Source organism: Pristiophorus japonicus, chromosome 8 (assembly GCF_044704955.1).
Source record: "Pristiophorus japonicus isolate sPriJap1 chromosome 8, sPriJap1.hap1, whole genome shotgun sequence".
In the NCBI taxonomy this organism is placed as follows: Eukaryota; Metazoa; Chordata; class Chondrichthyes; family Pristiophoridae; genus Pristiophorus; species Pristiophorus japonicus.
Window position 1 is genome coordinate 136,038,765 of NC_091984.1, and position 21,255 is coordinate 136,060,019.

At 48.6% G+C, this 21,255-nt stretch overlaps 2 protein-coding genes across 4 annotated transcripts in view; one reads left to right on the top strand and one right to left on the bottom strand.

Annotated features, from left to right (window-relative positions):
- klhl20 (kelch-like family member 20) overlaps positions 1 to 13,973 on the bottom strand; it is a 98,004-nt gene extending 84,031 nt beyond the window's left edge. For both annotated transcript variants that reach the window (XM_070887433.1, XM_070887432.1), the window contains exon 1: positions 13,634 to 13,973. The gene's annotated coding sequence lies outside the window, so the exon portion shown is untranslated. The remainder of the gene's footprint in view (positions 1 to 13,633) is intronic.
- Positions 13,770 to 21,255, top strand: part of ankrd45 (ankyrin repeat domain 45) — a 36,554-nt gene continuing 29,068 nt past the window's right edge. The window contains exon 1 of one of the 2 annotated variants that reach the window (XM_070887438.1): positions 13,770 to 13,949. The gene's annotated coding sequence lies outside the window, so the exon portion shown is untranslated. The remainder of the gene's footprint in view (positions 13,950 to 21,255) is intronic. The other variant, XM_070887437.1, reaches the window with a different exon arrangement.

The window sequence follows — 21,255 nt, forward strand, 5'->3', positions numbered from 1 at the left end:
GCCTGGTTGCTTCGGCAAGAGTAAGTATTAAACAGATCCACAGTATATGTAAATCTGCCAGATTGAAATTAAGCTGGTTATTCTTGTGTAGATTCCATGCGAAGATCTGGACAAGGTTCGGAACCTGTGCCTTTTAAGTCTAATTTTGGCACAGTCTCCTTTTGGGTTACGTTGGTGGATGGGGCACAACTGAGCACTGAGGGATCCGGTCACCTTTACCCAGACTGTGTCAGTCTCTCCGGCTGCTGTCACTTACACAGTGAGACAGCCTGGACTGGGGGAGAGCTGCCCTGGCTCACTATCTGCCATGGGACACTTTTGGACATTAGCTCCTGTCACTGCCGAGCTCACCAGCGGTCCTGATTCCACCCCCCTCCCGCCCCCCGGGGGCCTTCATGGAGATTGTAGTTGAGATGTTTTGTGTCAAGCATTAGATCCTAAACACAATCTTATGAAATATTTTATCTGAACGTAGATGTTATAACCATAAATCAATTGTGGATACAAACCGTTTTAGCACATAACGTGCTAATGATAGTATCTAGTCAATTAGCTTATGCAATGCTCGTCACGTTTGCAGAGGAAGATATCTAAGAATCGATCCGAGCAGAGGCGCACCGGAGGAGGCCCTACTCAACTGCAGCTGCTCAGCGACCTAGAGTAGCATGCAGCAGCACTTGTGGGCACCCACAGTCGCTTGGCCACCACCTGTGGTGGTGCAAATCCCTCCCTTGTGTCACGGGAGTAATGTGTAAAGCAGTGTTAATTCAAAGTAATGTAAAGGCATTTCATTATAATATACGAATGATGTCATGTTCTGTGCTACACTCTAGTTACCAACACAAGAACATAAGAAATAGGAGCAGGAGCAGGCCATCTGGCCCCTCGAGCCTGCTCCGCCATTTAATAAGATCATGGCTGATCTGATGTAGGGCTCAGCTCCACTTCCCTGCCCGCTCCCCATAACCCTTCACTCCCTTGTCACTCAGAAGTCTGTCTATCTCTGCCTCAAATATAATCACTGATCTAGCTCCACACCTCCACAGCTCTCTGGGACATTGAATTCCACATAAATGTACTACCATATGATGCATTAATATGTAACGTCTCTTGGTCGTATTTATTGTAGTAGCGCTACTCCTCTTACCTATGCCAGCGCAGCACAAGAATCACGGGTACCCTTCTGTTCTAATAAGCTCAATTGTGTTTTGCAGGTCGCCCAACTCAACAGACACAAAGGGAGGCCGCACCTGTCCCCTTACAGGTGATCATCACCACGGGTACCGAGGAGGAGACCACTGAGCCAGAGTAGGAGATGGAAATACGAGGAGGATGCCCCTTGCATCCCGGTATCTGTTGTACCTGCGGTCACATCGTCGTCTTCGACAGAAGTAGTAGCGGGCCCAAGCAGCTTGCAGCAGGTGACCCCAAGGTATCCAATAGCATCCACGCCGACCCCATGGAGGTCGAGTCAGCAAGGTCGGCACGCCTTGCAACCGGCAGGTCCGAACGAGGACATGGTTGTGCTGTGCAGGGAGAGCATCGACCTAAGTCGAGAGCGCCTCCAAGCGTTTGGCGGGTTGACCGGGAACATTGGCAGAATGTCCGCTCATACATCAGAGGGTATGGAGCGCATGATTGTGGCAATGGGCCATAGACCGCCGCCATCCATGCCTTGCGGCATGCGATACTGTCAGGAGACGACACTGCACTCCAAGATGCCGTTCCACCAACTGCCAGCACAGATGAGAGTCAGGAGGAAGAACTTCCTTCTGACTCGCAAGACGTTTCTTCCGAAAAGTCTTCTCCTCCTCCACACCCAAAGAGGATTCTGCCTCCGTCACCACGCCCACAGCAGCATGCCTTGAGATCCCCTGCTGCAAGTCATCCTGGTCCCGTTACCCGATTACAACGGGGGCTAAGATAGCAGGGGGGGGGAGGGTGTTGTTATTATATTTAAAATGTTATTGTTTGGTGACTGTTGGGGGTTGGGGTGGTCATTTTTACAGTAAAAAAAATTGTTAAATTAAAATATTTTATTGCATTTTACAATTGTTGTGCAGTGTCTTCTAATAACGTAAGACAAGGTAAAACATGAATACAATTGTTGGAAAACAATGGCCAGGCCAGGCAAGGATGAAATGTAATGCAACTGCACTGTTGTCTTTCCATAACTGTAACTGTCACCAATGTAAGTTCATGCAAAGCGTTCATTTATGAGCTGCTGACGCAAGAGTTTTGCAGCTGCGTAACTCCCACAGGGCTTTTCCAGTCTTGCCGGGGCTGGGGGGAGGGGGGGGCATGGGTTAATCGCCAGGCTGATTGTCCTCCTCGAGGTCCTAGTCATCCTTCTCCTCCTCCTCTTGCCCTCTCTCCTGAGGTGGACTGGCAGCCCTGTCTGGCAATTGTTGTCCTCTCCTTATAGCTAGGTTATGCAACATGCAGCACACCACAATAAAGTCAGCGACCTGCTCAGGGTGGCATTGTAAGTTGCCTCCCGAGTAGTCCAGGCATCTGAAGCGCTGTTTCAGCACTCCAATTGTCTTTTTGACAATATTGCGTGGAGCTATATGGCTTTCATTGTAGCGCTTCTCGGCTTCCGCCTGGGGATTATGCAGGAAGGTCATGAGCCAGCTGGCAATGCCATTACCTTTATCCCCCAGAATCCAACCGTGACCTTGTGGCTGACTGTTAAACAGGTCGGAGACAGTGCTCTCACACATGATGTGCACATCATGGATGCTGCCTGGGAAATTTGCATTTACTACCATGATTATTGGTTGTGGTCGACAACGAGCTGCACGTTCAGGGAGTGGAATCCCTTTCGGTTACAAAACACCTCTGCATCCTGTAAAGGTGCTCTCAGAGCGATGTGCGTACAGTCTATTGCTCCCTGCAACTTGGGGAAGTTTAGTATTCGCAAGAAACCCAAAGCCTTCTCGGTCTGTGCCTCCCTGGTTATAGGGAAGTTTATAAAGTCCATCCTGCGAGTGTAAAGGGCTTTAGTCACCTGTCAAATGGAGCAATGTGTGGCGTGCTGAGAGATACCACAAATGTCGCCAGCTGAGGCCTGAAATGAGCCCGATACATAGAAGGAAAGTGCCGCAGTAATCTTTACCTCAACAGGCAGTGCGGTCATGATGGTGCTGGATAGGCTGCAGATCTCCCTTAATTAGCTGGCATATCTCAGCGATGATCTCCTTTCGGAAGCGCAGCCTCCTAAGGCACGTGTTATCAGACAAGTTCAGGTATGATTGCTTTTCCCTGTAAGTGTGTCGGGTGTAAGATCTCCTCCTCCGCAGCAATCGGCCATCTCTTTGATTGGCCACATAATGCTCTTCAATATACCTTCTCCCATCTGCAGCATGTGATTATTGACCAATACTGGGAGAGAAATTACAGACCCCATCACTATAAATCGCTCTCAATGTCCTTAGATTTGTCCTCAACACTTAAATGTGATTAGAAGGTTGCCAAGAGTCAATAAGGCCCTTAAAACCACTCACAAATTAAATCTCCTCATAAGTTAAGTTCCAAGTTGAACCAGCCTCTTTCAGTTCCTCCGACATTCAAAATGGTGTCCGTAGTCCAGTGGGGACCAGCTTTTCTCCAGCGATCTTCTCAGTGAGTGATCAGCCCGGCGATGTGTGGGCAATGTGGCGAACGTTGCGGAGGGCGATCACCTCAGCGATAGCAGATTCATTTGTGCTGAAAGTTGGGCCGGCTATCAGTGGGCGATGTTCCGGCCCAACTCTCCACTTTTAAGCTAAAATGGGCGATAGCCTGCTTATTTGGGTGATAGATGGGCCAGCGATCATCAGTGAAAAGTCTAGCCCATTCAGCTGGAGTGCAATTTGGAGATGGAGGAGGAGGAATTTCTGGACAGTTTATCCAAAATACAGACATACCCCAGAGAAAAGCACAGGTTCAGGAAAGGGAGGGTGTGACTGCTAGGGAGCCGGGTAGTAGGGATTTAGGAGTAGTTAAGAAGGAGGTCCTGCAAACACTGGTCCTATCCAACAGGTACGATGTGCTCACTAGCTGCGAGGACTGCAGGACGGACAGCCACAGTGCAGACCAAAGCATCGTGGCTCAGAATCCTGTCCAAGGGGAGAGAGAGGGGCGGTGGGGGCAGGGGGCGGGGGGGGGGGGGTGGGGGGGGAGAGCAGAATAGAAATGTGGTAGTAAAAACAGAGAATGCTGGAAATCTCAGCAGCAGCATCTGCCTGACCCGCTGAGATTTCCAGCATTCTGTTTTTATTTCAGATTTCAGCATCCGCAGTATTTTGCTTTTGTAGAAATGTGGTAGTGATAGGGGACTCTATAATTCGGGGGGGGATAGATAGCGTCTGCTGCAGCCAAGAACGAGAATCTCGAAAGTGTGTTACCTACTTGGTGCCAGCATAAGGGATATCTCACAATGGCTGGAGAGGAACTTGGTAAAGGAGGGGGCAAATATTGTGGTCCATGTTGGAACAAACAACATAGGTAGGAACAGGGAGGAGATCCTGCTGAATGAGTATCAGGTTTGGGCTCCAAATTAAAAAGCAGGACCTCAAGGGTAACAATCTCTGGATTATTGCCCGAGCCATGTGCAAATTGGTATAGAAGCAGACAGATCAGGAGAACTAACATGTGGCTAAAGGGCTGGTGTGGAAAAGAGGGGTTCCTTTTCATGGGATACTGGCACCAGTTCTGGGACAGGAAGGAGCTGTACCGATGGGATGGGCTCCACCTGAACCGGGATGGGACCCGTGTCCTAGCGGGTAAATAGGGAGGTGCAAAGACTTTAAACTAGTAAGATGGGGGGAGGGATCTACAAGACACATAATCAGCCTAAATATAAACAAAAAAGGAAAAGAGAGCATAGGAAAGAATAAAGTAAGGGAGGACATTGATGGCAAAGGAGTAGAGAGTTTTAGAACAGGAGTCTAAAAAGATGGTTAAACATAAAGGGATAAAATCATATTAAAAATGAGTTAAACTGTCTGTAGAGCAATGCACAGTGTCCGTAATAAAACAGGGGAGCTGGAGACAATCATGCGCTGCGAGGAACCAGACATAGTAGAGATATGGCTGCAGAAAAATCAGGACTGGGAATTAAACACTGCAGGATATAATATATTTAGAAAAGATAAGAGGGAAAAAGGAGAGTTGGAGTAGCTGTACTTATTAGGATAACATAATGGCAGTAGGAAAAACCAATGCAGCTATCAGCAAGACAAAAATAGAATCCATTTGGGATAGTCTACAGACCACCTAATAGTGGAAGGGAAGTGGAGGAAGAAATATGCAGACAAATTAGGGAAATAAGTAAAAAAAATATAGAATAATCATGGGGGATTTCAACTACCCCGATATTAATTGAACAGAAGAGGTAGGTAAAGCGGATAAGGGAATGGAGTTCCTACAATGTGAACAGGACTCGTTTTTAACCCACTATGTAAAAAGCCCAACAAGGGAGTATTTGTTTTTTGACCCAGTAATGGGGAATGAACCAGAGCAGATAAGAGAGGTAAAAGTAGGGGGAACATCTAGGCAATAGTGACCATAATATATTGCCTTTTAAGATGATAATTGAGAAGGACACAAGTATGATGAAAACAGGTTACTAGTTTGGAGAAAAGCTGATTGAGGGGCTGAGAATAGAACTTGGGAAAATAAAATGGCCAACAATATTGGCAAACCACAATGTAGAACAGTGGGAAACATTTAAAACGGTGTTCAACAGAGTGCAGGAACAATATATTCCGCTAAAAGGAAAGAACAAACTAAACACTAATGAGACTCCATGGATGAATAAAGCCATAAGAGAACAATTGAGGATAAGGAAAGAGGCATACATTAAGTACATAGGCAGCAGGTGAGTGCAGGATAAGTGAGAATACAAAGATCAGGAGAGAAGTCAAAAAAATCAATTAGGAAGGCAAAGAGGAACTATGAAATTAAATTATCAAGGAACATAAAACAAAATAGTTAAATATTTTACAGGCACATCAATAAAAAAAAGATAGGTTGGGATGGGAATAGGGCCATTAAAAGATAGACAGGATAACACAGGTAACGATAGAGAGATGGCAGAAATGTCAAGTCATTATTTTGCTTTGGTACTTACCAAGGACATAGAGCAGGTGGACATGACATTGGATGATAAGATTAGTAATGAGATAAGTGCATTTAAAATAAGAGAGAGAATATATTAAATAAACTAATCAAACTCAAAGAGGATAAAACCCCTGGTCCGGATGGATTGCATCCACGCATTTTAAAAGAATCTAGGGAAGAGGCATTACTGCACATATTTAATAATTCGTTAGAAAAAGGTGTAGTGCCAGAGGACTGGCAGATAGCTAACGTAATACCTATATCTAAGAAGGGATAGAACACGTCCAGGGAATTATAGACCAGTTAGCTTAACACCGGTGGTAGGAAAAATAATGGAATCGCCATAAAAGAACATCTAGAAACCAAAAATAGTCAACATGGATTTCAAAAGGGAGTCCTGCTTGACAAACTTTATTGAACTTTTTGAAGAGGTAACAGAGAGTAGACAATGGTAATGCAGTAAATGTAATTTATCTAGATTTTCTAAAGGCCATCATCATAGGCAGTCCACTCTAAAAATTAGTTCTTAGGTACTGAACAATCCAATATAGGAATTACAGTCTCTGTCACAGGTGGGACAGACAGTCGTTCAAGGAAAGGGTGGGTGGGACTAGAGGCCATCATAATAGGCTGATGAACAAGGGCAGAGATTGCGAAGTCAGGGGACAAGTAGCAGAATGGATTGCTCGCTGGCTTCAAGACAGAAAACAGAGAATAGGAGTAAAGGGTAGCTATTCACAGTGGCAGAAGGTGGGTAGTAATGTCCCATAAGGATCAGAGCTGGGACCACTGCTGTTCACAATTTACATTAACGATTTAGACTTTGGAATCAAAAACAAAATTTCTAAATTTGCAGATGACACCAAATTGGGCAGATAGTCGATACCGAGGAGGATTGAAACAAATTTCAGGAGGACATTAATAAACTTGCAGAATGGGTATATAATTGGCAAATTAAGTTCAACACAGATAAATGTGAGGTTTTACACTTTGATCGGAAGAATAAGGAGGTCACTTATTACTTGGAGGGTGCGAGTCTAGGTGGGGTAGAGGAAGAAAGGGATCTCGGAGTACAAATACACAAATCACTAAAAGTTGAGACACAGATTAGCAAGGCCATAAAAAAGCAAACCAAATACTACGGTTTATTTCTAGGAGGTATAGAATTGAAAAGTAGGGAAGTTATGCTAAACCATCAAGTACTGCGTACAATTCTGGTCGTAGGGTTATAAAAAGGATATCAAGGCACTGGAGATGGTGTAGAGAAGATTTATAAGGATGATACCAGAAATGTGAGGAAATATCAGGAAAGGATGAACTGGTTGGGTTTCTTATCTCTTGAAAAAAGGCTGAGGGGTGACATAACAGAGATCTTTAAAATTATGAAAGGTTTGATAAGAGTGGATACGGAGAGTATTTCCACTTGTGGTGAAGAGCATAACTAGAGGCCATCAATATAAAATAGTCACCAAGAAATCCAATCGGGAATTCAGAAGAAACTTCTTTACCCAGAGTGGTGAGAATGTGGAACTCGCTACCACAGGGAGTGGTTGAAGCGAATAGTATAGATGCATTTAAGTGGAGGCTAGACAAACATAAGAGGGAGAAGGGAATAAAGGGTTATGCTGATAGATTTAGATGAGGAGAGATGGGAGGAAGCTCGAGCGGAGCTTAAATGCTAGCATGGACTGGGTGGGCCGAATGGCTTGTTTCTGTGCTGTATATCCTATGTAATTCGATGCAAGTTTTATATTTGTGGGATATACGGCACTTTTAAGTAAAGTTTTAAGAAAATGCACCCCCTATTAGGGTCTGTTAAGGCTAGGGGAAGTTTAGACAGTGGAAGGGTGGAGGGTGAAAAGTTGTAGGATGGCAGAAGATGACGAGGATAAAGTTGTTTTAGCAGGGGAGTTCCCTAGGGAGCTGCCACCCCGGCAGCCATGTCTCATCGCCGAGAGCATGCTGAAATCAAGCACAGGCAGCGGAAAGAGCGTGCGGCAAACCAGTCCCACCCATCCCTTCCCTCAACGACTCTCAGTCCACACACACACACACACACACACACACACTTTTAGAAACAAATTGTATTAGTCGATTTCTCCCTAAAGGAGTCAAGGCTGTGATTTTGGAACCAGAACTCAAAAGCAGCTAAGGTACCTAGTCTGTGCAGGATCTTGTACATCATATAGTTTCTAAAGTTATCATAGCTTGAAGATGCGAAAAGTAAATATCTCTGCAACCCTTCATTTAAAAATAAGCCAGAGGCAGTAGTAGTGCACATAACCACTTCATTGATATGCTACTGAATTCACAGAAATTATGTTTATCTGATTCAGCTGCAGGGGACTGAGAGGACAAGTATTGGGGGAGTGCCTCGAGCTGGGGAAATCATAAGAACATAAGAAATAGGAGCAGGGGTTGGCCATACAGCCCCTTGAGCCTGCTCTGTCATTCAATAAGATCATGGCTGATCTGATCATAGCCTCATCTCCATTTTCCTGCCTGTTCCCATTACCCTTGACTCCCCTATAGTTCAAGAATCTGTCTATCTCAGTCTTTAATACATGCAATGACTCAGCTTCCACTGCTCTCTGGGGTAAACATAGAAACATAGAAAATAGGTGCAGGAGTAGGCCATTCGGCCCTTCTAGCCTGCATAGACATAGAAAATAGGTGCAGGAGCAGGCCATTCAGCCCTTCTAGCCTGCACCGCCATTCAATGAGTTCATGGCTGAACATGAAACTTCAGTACCCCCTTCCTGCTTTCTCGCCATAACCCTTGATCCCCCGAGTAGTAAGGACTTCATCTAACTCCCTTTTGAATATATTTAGTGAATTGGCCTCAACTACTTTCTGTGGTAGAGAATTCCACAGGTTCACCACTCTCTGGGTGAAGAAGTTTCTCCTCATCTCGGTCCTAAATGGCTTACCCCTTATCCTCAGACTGTGACCCCTGGTTCTGGACTTCCCCAACATTGGGAACATTCTTTCTGCATCTAACCTGTCTAAACCCGTCAGAATTTTAAACGTTTCTATGAGGTCCCCTCTCATTCTTCTGAACTCCAGTGAATACAAGCCCAATTGATCCAATCTTTCTTGATAGGTCAGTCCCGCCATCCCGGGAATCAGTCTGGTGAACCTTCGCTGCACTCCCTCAATAGCAAGAATGTCCTTCCTCAAGTTAGGAGACCAAAACTGTACACAATACTCCAGGTGTGGCCTCACCAAGGCCCTGTACAACTGTAGCAACACCTCCCTGCCCCTGTATTCAAATCCCCTCGCTATGAAGGCCAACATGCCATTTGCTTTCTTAACCGCCTGCTGTACCTGCATGCTAACCTTCAATGACTGATGTACCATGACACCCAGGTCTCGTTGCACCTTCCCTTTTCCTAATCTGTCACCATTCAGATAATAGTCTGTCTCTCTGTTTTTACCACCAAAGTGGATAACCTCACATTTATCCACATTATACTTCATCTGCCATGCATTTGCCCACTCACCTAACCTATCCAAGTCACTCTGCATCCTAATAGCATCCTTCTCGCAGCTCACACTGCCACCCAACTTAGTATCATCCGCAAATTTGGAGATACTGCATTTAATCCCCTCGTCTAAATCATTAATGTACAATGTAAACAGCTGGGGCCCCAGCACAGAACCTTGCGGCACTCCACTAGTCACTGCCTGCCATTCTGAAAAGTACCCGTTTACTCCTACTCTTTGCTTCCTGTCTGACAACCAGTTCTCAATCCACGTCAGCACACTACCCCCAATCCCATGTGCTTTAACTTTGCACATTAATCTCTTGTGTGGGACCTTGTCGAAAGCCTTCTGAAAGTCCAAATATACCACATCAACTGGTTCTCCTTTGTCCACTTTACTGGAAACATCCTCAAAAAATTCCAGAAGATTTGTCAAGCATGATTTCCCTTTCACAAATCCATGCTGACTTGGACCTATCATGTCACCATTTTCCAGATGCACTGCTATGACATCCTTAATAATTGATTCCATCATTTTACCCACTACTGAGGTCAGGCTGACCGGTCTATAATTCCCTGTTTTCTCTCTCCCTCCTTTTTTAAAAAGTGGGGTTACATTGGCTACCCTCCACTCCATAGGAACTGATCCAGAGTCAATGGAATGTTGGAAAATGACTGTCAATGCATCCGCTATTTCCAAGGCCACCTCCTTAAGTACTCTAGGATGCAGTCCATCAGGCCCTGGGGATTTATCGGCCTTCAATCCCATCAATTTTCCCAACACAATTTCCCGACTAATAAAGATTTCCCTCAGTTCCCCCTCCTTACTAGACCCTCTGACCCCTTTTATATCCGGAAGGTTGTTTGTATCCTCCTTAGTGAATACCGAACCAAAGTACTTGTTCAATTGGTCTGCCATTTCTTTGTTCCCCGTTATGACTTCCCCTGATTCTGACTGCAGGGGACCTACGTTTGTCTTCACCAACCTTTTTCTCTTTACATACCTATAGAAACTTTTGCAATCCGCCTTAATGTTCCCTGCAAGCTTCTTCTCGTACTCCATTTTCCCTGCCCTAATCAAACCCTTTGTCCTCCTCTGCTGAGTTCTAAATTTCTCCCAGTCCCCAGGTTCGCTGCTATTTCTGGCCAATTTGTATGCCACTTCCTTGGCTTTAATACTATCCCTGATTTCCCTTGATAGCCACGGTTGAGCCACCTTCCCTTCCATTCAATGAGTTCATGGCTGAACATGCAACTTCAGTACCCCATTCCTGCTTTCTCGCCATACCCCTTGATCCCCCTAGTAGTAAGGACTTCATCCAACTCCTTTTTGAATATATTTAGTGAATTGGCCTCAACAACTTTCTGTGGTAGAGAATTCCACAGGTTCACCACTCTCTGGGTGAAGAGGTTTCTCCTCATCTCGGTCCTAAATGGCTTACCCCTTATCCTCAGACTGTGACCCCTGGTTCTGGACTTCCTCAACATTGGCATCTAATCTGTCTAAACCCATCAGAATTTTAAACGTTTCTATGAGGTCCCCTCTCATTCTTCTGAACTCCAGTGAATACAAGCCCAGTTGATCCAGTCTTTCTTGATAGGTCAGTCCCACTATCCCGGGAATCAGTCTGGTGAACCTTCGCTGCACTTCCTCAATAGCAAGAATGTCCTTCCTCAGGTTAGGAGACCAAAACTGTACACAATACTCCAGGTGTGGCCTCACCAAGGCCCTGTACAACTGTAGCAACACCTCCCTGCCCCTGTACTCAAATCCCCTCGCTATGAAGGCCAACATGCCATTTGCTTTCTTAACCGCCTGCTGTACCTGCATGCCAACCTTCAATGACTGATGTACCATGACACCCAGGTCTCGTTGCACCTCCCCTTTTCCTAATCTGTCACCATTCAGATAATAGTCTGTCTCTCTGTTTTTACCACCAAAGTGGATAACCTCACATTTATCCACATTATACTTCATCTGCCATGCATTTGCCCACTCATCTAACCTATCCAAGTCGCTCTGCAGCCTCATAGCATCCTCCTCGCAGCTCACACTGCCACCCAACTTAGTGTCATCCGCAAATTTGGAGACACTACATTTAATCCCCTCGTCTAAATCATTAATGTACAGTGTAAACAGCTGGGGCCCCAGCACAGAACCTTGCGGTACCCCACTAGTCACTGCCTGCCATTCTGAAAAGTACCCATTTACTCCTACTCTTTGCTTCCTGTCTGACAACCAGTTCTCAATCCATGTCAGCACACTACCCCCAATCCCATGTGCTTTAACTTTGCACATTAATCTCTTGTGTGGGACCTTGTCGAAAGCCTTCTGAAAGTCCAAATATACCACATCAACTTGTCCTTGTCCAATCTACTGGAAACATCCTCAAAAAATTCCAGAAGATTTGTCAAGCATGATTTCCCTTTCACAAATCCATGCTGACTTGGACCTATCATGTCACCTCTTTCCAAATGCGCTGCTATGACATCCTTAATAATTGACTCCATCATTTTACCCACGACTGATGTTAGGCTGACCGGTCTATAATTCCCTGCTTTCTCTCTCCCTCCTTTTTTAAAAAGTGGAGTTACATTGGCTACCCTCCACTCGATAGGAATTGATCCAGAGTCTATGGAATGTTGGAAAATGACTGTCAATGCATCCGCTATTTCCAAGGCCACCTCCTTAAGTACTCTGGGATGCAGTCCATCAGGCCCTGGGGATTTATCGGCCTTCAATCCCATCAATTTCCCCAACACAATTTCCCGACTAATAAGGATTTCCCTCAGTTCCTCCTTCTTACTAGACCCTCTGACCCCTTTTATATCCGGAAGGTTGTTTGTGTCCTCCTTAGTGAATACCGAAGCAAAGTACTAGTCAATTGGTGTGCCATTTCTTTGTTCCCCATTATGACTTCCCCTGATTTTGACTGCAGGGGACCTACGTTTGTCTTTACTAACCTTTTTCTCTTTACATATCTATAGAAACTTGTTAAGGCCAGTTCATTAGATATATTCAAAAGGAAGTTAGATGTGGCCCTTACGGCTAAAGGGATCAAGGGGTATGGAGAGAAAGCAGGAATGGGATACTGAAGTTGCACGATCAGCCACGATCATATTGAATAGTGGTGCAGGCTCAAAGGGCTGAATGGTCTACTCCTGCATCTATTTTCTATGTTTCTATGTAATAGCATAGCATTATGCCTTCAGCTCTCTACTCCCAGTAATCCAAAACTAATGTACATTCAGCAAACAGCCAGGTACTGTTGATTGCCTAGCACCGGGCAGCAACAATAACTATTAATGAACGCATACAGCTGATTTGGGTTGAGAAAGAAAATACTTGGATTTACAAAGTGCCTTTCACGACCACCGGACGTCTCAAAGCGTTTTACCGCTAATAAAGTACTTTTGTACTGCTGTAATGTAGGAAACGTGACAGCCAATTTGCGCACAAGCAAGCTCCCACAAACAGCAATGTGATTACGACCAGCTAATCTGTGTTTTTTGTTCTGTTGATTGAGGGATAAATATTGGTCAAGACACCGGGGATAACTCCCCTGCTCCTTTTTGAAATATTGCCATGGAATCTTTTGTGTCCAGTTTAACATCTGATCCAAAAGACAGCACCTCCGACAGTGCAGCACTCCCTCAGTACTGCACTGGAGTGTCAGCCTAGATTTTTGTGCTCAAAACTCTGAAGTGGGATTTGAACCCACAACCTTCTAACTCAGAGGCGAGTGCTACCCACTGAGCCATAGCTGACATTGAGAAGGCTCAATGCTGTAGATGTGCAGCATTGAGCAGCATCAGTGACCATCACTGCATCCACGGAGCTAATTGAGTCAGAAGCCCAATATCAGCTGATCAGTGCGCATATTATATTTAAAAAACAGCCACAGACAGCTGATGTGGGGTTGTGAGAAGCCCCCATGATGTAAGGTGGCTGGTACTGGCAGTATTCTATTAATGCACACGCGGTACGACTGCAACAAGCCCAATGCTGCAAGTCTCTGGCACTTGGGCAGTCAGTCCCATACCTTCTCTCTCGCTTTGCCTTTAGTCTCGTTTTCTGATCCAACACAACTTCACCGGGCGCTCACCAACTGCGCACTTGCACTGCGCACCTTCGGGAGGCGGGGGGTGGGGAGCGGCCAATATCTTCCCCTACCGGAGCGGCCCGCGGCCCGCCGATCACACTCGCAGCCCGCACAACGGCAACAACCGACCTCACGGGTTTGTGAGGGAGCGAAAGACGACTGCGATCACTGCCGTCGCCGGCGCCCAATCGCGGTACGAGTGTGCCACACGGCCGCGATATTTAGCAGCCAGCAGCCGCGGAGCATCTCCAAATGGGTAAGTCCGAGGCCGTCAGCCCACCGAGCTGGCACCGCGTCATCCGCCCGCTCCTCCTCCTCCTCGCCTCTCCGCACTGCACCTGCGCAGCGGCTGCTTCTCTCCCCACACCCCGGCGGACAGGGGGCGCATGCGCGCAAATAGCGTTCCCACAACAAGGCGGACATAGGAGGGATGGCGCGGCAATGCAGCCCAGAGAAATTGCTCCTTTCATCTCACACAAGCACCTCACTGGAAATAAACAGGAATGTCCCGACTCTGGCTTCTTGTGCATCTGTCCCCCCCCCCACCCACCCCTTCCTCCTACAGCAAGTCGTGCATGAGTGGGTAGCACCCTTGCCTCAGTCAGAAGGTTGTGAGTTCAAGTCCCACTACAGGGACTTGAGCACAAAGATTTAGGCTGACACTCAACTTGTATTTATCCACCTTTACCATAGTAAAACTGCACTCCAATGTACTGTTTCGATAGAAGAGCAGGGAAATTATCCCTGGTGTCTTGGTCAATATTTATCCCTCAATCAACATTACTAATAAACAGAATATCCGGTCATTATCACATTGCTGTTTGTGGGAGCTTACTGTGTGCAAACTGGCTGCCACATGACCTTACATTGCAACTGACTATACTTCAAAAAGTACTTCATTGACTAGAAACTGCTTTAGGGAGGTCCGGTGGTCCTGAAAGGTGCTATATAAATGCAAGTCTCGCTAAACATTTCCATCCCACTGTACTTTAACTCCCTCTTTAAACCCCACCTTTTTCACCAAACTATTGGTCATCCCCTTCTCCTGTTATCTCCTGCTTTCGCTCTGAGTCCTTATGTCTCAGTGAACCGCCTTGAGATGTTTTTTCTATATTAAAGGCGCTAAATAAATGCGAGTTGTATGATTTTTTTTAAATGTTACCTTCCACTTAGGTCTGTTTACACCCAGGCAGACTAATTACCCTCATGGTAAACAGACCTAAGTGGAGGATTATGAGAATAACAGTAAGAAAATATTAGAAGTGACACTTCATTGATGTGGAAGAGATACTGAATTAAATCAATATATCTGTGTGTATTTTTCAAACTGACAGAATGGAGATAGTAGTAAACTGAAATGTAACAGTGGGTAGCACCCTCGTCTCTGAGTCAGAAGGTTGTGGTTCAAATCCCATTTCAGAGATTTGAGCACAAAAATCTAGGCTGACACTCTAGTGCAGTACTGAGGGAGTGCTGCACTGTTGGAGGTGCCGTTTTTAGGAGGCCCCGGTTGCTCTTTCAGGTGAACGTAAAAGATCCCAGGACACTATTTCGAAGAAGCTCAAACCAGAGTGAGTAATAGATTAGGTTAGAATGTGTGATGTTTAGACCTATAATTGTGAAACTATAAGAAATAACAACTAACAGCAAGCAGGGTAGTTTAGGGTTAATGAGAAAATTACTGAAGAAAAGAAACTGCTGGGAACCAGGGTAAGTGTCCTTGTAAATCACAGATTAGAGAAGTTCCAGCTGTCTTTTCCTCACTTCCTGCCAAAACCCAGCAGAGAAGACAAAGAAGAGTCCGGTGCCAGAGGTGGATCACTGCAGGGTATAAAAATGAGGGGAGATTGATATAAGAGGGCAGTCAGGACTGGAGACACCAGAGATCAAGCTCAGGACACCCGAGGTTCCATCCAGCGGGCTGACCTGGTTTCAGTTACTGTGGATATGTGGGACTTGCATCTTTACTCTGACTGATGGATCAATATAAGGTACAGTAGAGGACAGAGAAACTATTCATCTTATCTTTCTTAATAAGGTATTAAGTTGCTGGCACTAGACTCTCAAACCTGCTCATTAATTAAACATGGTATTAGCTAGAATCAAACCAAACATCACATCAAGATCTGACAGAGTCACTCCATTCATCAGGGCCCCAGCTATTTACAATATACATCAATGATTTAGATGAAGGAATTGAATGTAATATCTCCAAATTTCCAGATGACACTGAGCTGGGTGGCGGTGTGAACTGTGAAGAGGATGCTAAGAGGCTGCAGGGTGACTTGGACAGGTTAGGTGAGTGGGCAAATGCATGGCAGATGCAGTATAATGTGGATAAATGTGAGGTTATCCACTTTAATGGCAAAAATAGAAAGGCAGAATATTATCTGAATGGTGACAGATTAGGAAAAGGGGAAGTGCAACGAGACCTACGTGTCATGGTAGATCAATCATTGAAGTTTGGCATGCAGGTACAGCAGGCGGTGAAGAAGGCAAATGGCATGTTGGCCTTCATAGCTAGAGGATTTGAGTATAGGAGCAGGGAGGTCTTACTGCAGTTGTACAGAGCCTTGGTGAGGCCACACCTGGAATATTGTGTTCAGTTTTGGTCTCCTAATCTGAGGAAGGACATTCTTGCTATTGAGGAAATACAGCGAAGGTTCACCAGATTGATTCCCGGGATGGCAGGACTGACATATGAGGAGAGACTGGATCAACTGGGTTTGTATCCACTGGAGTTTAGAAGAATGAGAGGGGATCTCATAGAAACATATAAAATTTACTGGAATTCTTTGAGGATATAACGAGCATGGTGGATAGAGGTGTACCGATGGATGTGGTGTATTTAGATTTCCAAAAGGCATTCGATAAGGTGCCACACAAAAGGTCACTGCAGAAGATAGAGGTACGCGGCGTCAGAGGAAATGTATTAGCATGGATAGAGAATTGGCTGGCGAACAGAAAGCAGAGAGTCGGGATAAATGGGTCCTTTTCGGGTTGGAAATCGGTGGTTAGTGGTGTGCCAAAGGGATCGGTGCTGGGACCACAACTGTTTACAATATACATAGATGACCTGGAAGAGGGGACAGAGTGTAGTGCAACAAAATTTGCAGATGACACTAAGATTAGTGGGAAAGCGGGTTGTGCAGAGGATTCAGAGAGGCTGCAAGGAGATTTGGAAAGATTAAGCGAATGGGCTAAGGTTTGGCAGATGGAATACAATGTCGGAAAGTGTGAGGTCATCCACCTTGGGAGAAAAAACAGTAAAAGGGAATATTATTTGAATGGGGAGAAATTACAACATGCTGAGGTGCAGAGGGACCTGGGGGTCCTTGTGCATAAAACTCTTTTAGGAGTAAACAAAAAACATTAAACCGTGCCCCCCGATCTGGGGGAAACACCAACATTTACAAGGCCCTTTTTTTTTTGGGCACAGAATCAAATTTTTTTCCAAGTTCCCCCTATAAAAGGGGAGGGGGACACTAAAAGCACCGGCAATTAAAACAAATTAACTTAAAAACATAAAATCAAATTAAATTTGGTTGCCAGGCGTGATGATGCACTCCAGTCCCTCCGTCGCCCACCTCTCGCGGAAGGCCGCGAGCGTACCAGTGGACACCGCGTGCTTTATCTCCAAGGACACCCTGGACCGGATGTATACGCGGAAGAGAGGCAGGTAGTCTGGCTGAACGAGCCCCTCGACCGCCCGCTGCCTGGACCGGCTGATGGCCCCCTTGGCCGTGTCCAGGAGCAGTCCTACGAGGAGGCCCTCGGACCTACCCGCTCCCCTCCGCACAGGGTGCCCGAAGATCAGGAGTGTGGGACTGAAGTGCAGCCAGAATTTCAGGAGCAGCCCCTTTAAATAACAGAACAGGGGCTGCAACCTCGTGCACTCAATAAAAACATGGAATACGGACTCTTCCAGACCGCAGAAATTGCAGGCGGCCTGGGAGCCCGTGAACCGACTTAAAAATTTATTGCACGGCACTGCTCCGTGCACCACCCTCCAGGCCAAGTCCCCGACAAATAGTGGGAGGACCCCTGCGTAGAGTGCCCTCCATCGGGGACCCCCGCCTCCTCCGGACGGCAAGATGGTACGCCATGGCGTGTCCGGACGGCAGGCGAGGATGGCGAAGCTGAGAGTGTGCAGGAGCAGCCCGTACAGGAAACCCCTCCGCGCGGAACTGAAAGGCACGGAGGGGATTTCCCCGAGGCGGCTCAAGTTGTGAGGCGACGGCCGCCGAGGGAGGTTCCGGGGTTTGGCGCCGATGAGGAATTCCATCCGGACGGGGGTCAGTTCGGACGGGATCTCCCCACTTGCTTGAGCCTCCTCGATGCACCTAACGGAGTCGGGGCCCAGAGCTCTTTTTAGCGACTCGATGGCATCGGCCGCGTGGCGGACGTTGGCAGAATTTAGGCGCCGCGCCAGCGTGTCTGGCGCCATCCAGCCCGCTCCTCCGCCATCGAGCAGGTCCCTGACTCTGGTCACCTCACCAGCCACAGCCCTCTCGTCCGACCGCCACCTAAAACCTCGGTCGTGTAGGTACAGATTCCCGAGCAGCGCCTCCTGCAGGACGGCCGCCACTCCAGCCGGTGGAGAGCTGCGCTTGGTGGAGACTTTGTTCCAGACCCTGATGAGTTGCTTGTAAAAGACAGGCAGCTCCCGGAGGGCGGTCCTGACGCCCCCCACACTCACAAACAGGAGCTGCGTGTCGTAGTTGAGGCCGTGCTGCTGGCGGAAGAAATACGTCGTCAGAGCACGCCACCTAGGAGGGGGCTCGACGTAAAGGTATCTCTGCAGGGTCTGAAGACGGAAAGTCACGAGCTGGGCGCTGACGCGCACCAACGACTGACCGCCCTCCACAAGTGGGAGCCTCAAGACCGCCGCAGAGACCCAGTGCTTCCTGTTGTTCCAGAAGAAGTCCACCAGCTTCTTCTGTATCTTGGCGACAAACGCAGGGGGAGGGGTCAAAGTGACCAGCCGGTACCACAACATTGCGGCCACCAGCTGGTTTATGACGAGCGCTCGACCCCTGTAGGACAGCACTCGGAGCAGTCCTGTCCAGCGCCCTAGGCGAGCGGCGACCTTGGCCTCCAGCTCCTGCCAGTTCACCAGCCAGGTTTCCTCGTCGGGGCTAAGGTAGACTCCCAGATAGAGGAGATGGGTCGTGCTCCAGGCAAAAGGCCTGAGCTCCTCCGGCAGGGAGTCCACCCGCCACTGACCCACCAGGAGTCCGGAACATTTCTCCCAGTTGATTCTGGCGGAGGATGCGGCCGAATAAATCTCCTGGCACTCACGCATCCTCCGCAGGTCAGCGGGATCCTCTACCGCGAGGAGCACGTCATCGGCGTAAGCCGAGAGGACGACCTCCACGCCCGGCCCTTGCAGAGCCAGTCCCGTCAACCTCGTCCGCAGGAGGCGCAGGAAAGGCTCCACGCAGACGGCATATAAATGGCAGGACATGGGGCATCCCTGGCGCACCCCTCTCCCAAAGCGAAGGGGCGCCGTCAAGGACCCGTTAACCTTAATCAGACACTCCGCGGCGGCGTACAAAAGTCGGATCCGGGCGACAAAATGCGTCCCGAACCCGAAAGCGCGCAGAGTTCCGAGCAGATAGTCGTGATCCACCCTGTCGAACGCCTTCTCTTGGTCGAGGGATAGGAACGCGACCGACAGACCAGCCTCCTGGGAGTAATGGATGAGGTCCCGGACCAGATGGATGTTATCGTGGATTGTCCGGCCCGGGACCGTGTAGGACTGGTCGGGGTGGATCATGTGGTCCAGCACGGCGCCAAGGCGAGCAGACATCGCCCTGGCGAAGATTTTGTAGTCCGTGCTGAGGAGGGAGACCGGGCGCCAGTTCTTAAGGATGCGGAGATCGGCCTTCTTAGGCAGCAGGACGATGACTGCCCTGCGCCAAGAGAGGGGCATCTCCCCGTTCGCCAGACTTTCCCCCAGGACCCGCGCATAGTCGCCCCCCAGGACGTCCCAGAATGCCCTGTGGAACTCCACGGTCAGCCCGTCCAGCCCCGGGGATTTTCCCCTCGAGAGCCGGTCGAGGGCGCCGGTCAGCTCCGCCAGGCTTAGCGGAGCTTCCAGATTTTCAGCGCCCTCCGGGCCGACCCTCGGCAGGTCCTTCCACAAAACTCTACGCGCTTCCTCGCTGGACGGCTCCGGAGAGAACAGTGCCCCGTAATATTCACGGGTCCTGTTGTTGACGCCCTCCGGATCCGAGACGAGAGAGCCGTCGTCAGCCAGCAGCGTCAAGAGCTGCTTACGGACACCCTGTCTTTTTTCCAGCGAGTAGAAGAAGGGGGAGCCGCGGTCCAGATCCCGCAGGAACCGGATCCGCGACCTCACGAACGCGCCTCGGGACCCAACGAGCTGCAGGTCCTTCAGCGCGGCCTTCTTTGCTTCGTACACCATCCGCAGGACCGGATCCCCGACGACTTGACCGAGACGGGACTCCAGGTCGAGCACCTCTTTTTCTAGGCGCCCGACCCTGGCCGCCCGCCTCTTGGTCGACCCCCTCGCGTACTCTTGACAGAAGACGCGGACGTGAGCCTTGCCCATGTCCCACCATAACCTCAAGGAGGGGAAGCCCCCCTGCTTCCTTCTCCAGTCGGCCCAGAAACGACGGAACGAGTCCTGGAACCGCACATCCTCCAGCAGCCGGTTGTTAAAATGCCAGTACGCGGACCCCGTCCTCGCGCGGAGCGAAGCGAGCTCCGCCCACACCAGGTGGTGGTCCGAACACGGCACCGGCCGCATGGAGGCCGCCGGGACGCAGGAAACGTACGCCCAAGACACGTAAAGGCGGTCGACTGTGGACCATCCTACTCCAGGCCTCACCCAAGTAAAGGCGCTGGAGTCGGGATGGAGATTTCGCCAGACGTCCACCAAGTCAAAGGACCCGACCAGGTCCCTCAACTTCTCCATCGCCGTCATGCTCTGCGGGGCACCAGAGCGGTCCCTCGCCTCGAGGGTGCAGTTAAAATCCCCCCCGAGGACAATGCAGTCGCCGACGTCGACGGAGCCAAGAAGAGCGGATACCTCTTCGAAGAAGCGCGTTTGCTGCAGGCCGGGCTGAGGGGCGTACACGTTCACGAGATGGAGCGGCACGTCCCCCAGGTGAACCGTTACGTGCAGCAAGCGGCCTGGCACGGGCTCCTCGACCCCCAAGATCTCCGGCTGAAAATGCGGGGCCAGCAAGATGGCCACCCCACTAGAAGTGGCGGTGAGGTGGCTCATGCGGACCTCTCCTTGCCATTCCAGGAGCCACGTGGCTTCGTCTCCCGGTTTCTTGCAGGAAGCACACCGCATATTTCCCCTCCCGCAGTAGCGAAAAATTGTTAAATCTACGGTCTGCCTCTCTGCTGCCGTTGATGTTGAGGCTGGCTATGGTTATCTTCATGACTAGAGCATAGTGCAACCTCTACCTAACCTATTGTGGGGGGGGAGTGGAGTCGTTTGTTGACCTCCACTCCTTCAGCAGCCCAGCGAGGAACTTTTTGAGCCGGCGCAGCTCAAGGCCTTGCGCCCTTGATAAGGGCCCGCC